The sequence below is a fragment of the Prionailurus viverrinus genome, chromosome C1 (assembly GCF_022837055.1).
Source record: "Prionailurus viverrinus isolate Anna chromosome C1, UM_Priviv_1.0, whole genome shotgun sequence".
Lineage (NCBI taxonomy): Eukaryota > Metazoa > Chordata > Mammalia > Carnivora > Felidae > Prionailurus > Prionailurus viverrinus.
The window spans coordinates 124,935,045-124,936,712 of record NC_062568.1 but is presented as its reverse complement, the minus strand read 5'-3'; the positions used below and the strand labels follow the sequence as shown (position 1 = coordinate 124,936,712).

General features: G+C 45.2%; 1 pseudogene; it reads left to right on the top strand.

Annotated features, from left to right (window-relative positions):
• Positions 1 to 1,025: 1,025 nt before the first annotated feature.
• LOC125173849 (pre-mRNA-splicing regulator WTAP-like) lies at positions 1,026 to 1,459 on the top strand (annotated as a pseudogene).
• The last annotated feature ends 209 nt before the right edge of the window (positions 1,460 to 1,668 follow it).

Below are 1,668 nucleotides of genomic sequence, written 5' to 3'. Positions count from 1 at the left end.
TCTCCCTCCCTCTATGCTCCTCCCCGGCTCATGCTCTGTCTCTCTCTGTCTCTCAAAAATAAATAAATGTTGAAAAAAAATTTAAATATTACTGGCCCAAAGTTTTCTATCTTCACAATAACCACGAGGTAAAACCAACTTTCCTCTGACCCAGATCACCTTCTGTAATGGCAGAGTGAAAAACTGTGCGAACTCCCTCTAAAACAAGACAATATGGTAAAAGAATTGCAATTGCAGCTTCAGAAATCAAAATCCCCTCCCTATTTCTAGGTAATCTGGATAGATCTATAACGAGCAAAGAGATTCAACTAGTACGAGAGAGAGTGTGTCAGAGAAGAGAGAGTGAGAGAGAAATCCAGGCCTGGATGAGTTCACCAATAAATTCCTCCAAATATTTTTTAAAAGACTTAATAGCCGGGCGCCTGGGAGCCTCAGTCGGTTAAGCGGTTAAGCGTCTGATTTCAGCTCAGGTCACGATCTCACAGTCTGTGAGTTCGAGCTTCCGCATTGGGCTCTGTGCTGACAGCTCGGAGCCTGGAACCTGCTTCAGATTCTGTGTCTGCCTCTCTCTCGGCCCTTCCCCTGCTCATGCTCTGTCTCTCTCTGTCTCAAAAATAAATAAAAACATTAAAAAAAAAAGACTTAATAGGAATCCTTCACAAACTCTTCCAAAAAATAGGTAACACTTCCCAACTTATTCTATCAGGCCACTATTACTGTGATATGCAAACCAGACAAAACTACTACAAGAAAACTATATTTCACTGAATGGCAGAGAGACCTGCACACAAAGTGGAGTGCCAGGGCTGCGGCAGAAAGAAGAGGAGCACGAGGGTGAGGAGGGTGGGAAGGGGGTGGGTCGCGGAGAGTGAAAGGGGGCGGGGCAAGGAGGGGCGGGGCGCAGGGCTCTGGCAGTAGAAAGGGTCAGGAGCTGGTCTGGAGGCCTGGGCTGCAGTCCTGCAGCATGGCCTTGGCCTATGTGAGTAGGCATCACAAGCAAGGGCTCTGTCTAGAGAGGATCCAAGATGACCAAGGAGGAACCTCCCCCAAAAGGTTTGAATGAAACATACTTCAAAGTTATGGCACTTGATGAGTTAATTCTAAGATGGAAACAATATGAAGCCTAGGTCCAGACTCTGGAGGGCAAATACACAGATCTTAATTCTAATGATGTAACTGGCTTAAGGGAGTCTGAAGAAAACCTGAAGCTCACTGGGAAAACATCCTTTTAATGAGACTACCAACCAAGAAGAGAGATAGATGCAGGAGTGTACTACTCAAATCCAGTACCTCAAGCAAGCCCAGAAGCCTAGCGATGCCCAACTGGGATCAACAAGGGTAGACCCAGGGATGAACTTGTTCTTTCCTAAAAATGAAAAGTGAGCTGTAATAGACTGAAGACAAACTGGAACAAGCCCAAAATGAACTGAGTGCCTAGAAATTCACACCTGACAGGTAAACAAATCATACTCCCCTGTCAGGATTTGCCTGAAAACCCCCAAGGAGAAAGCTGTGGTGGGACAGCCAAATACTGCTTTCCACACCAAGACTCAGATTTCTTGAGCCAAAAAAAGCCACATTCTTATGCTATCCAGCTTGAAATGGTTAATATAAAACTGACCAAATGAACCTTGTGTTTGAGCTTTTTTCTCTATCCTCTCCCCTTGC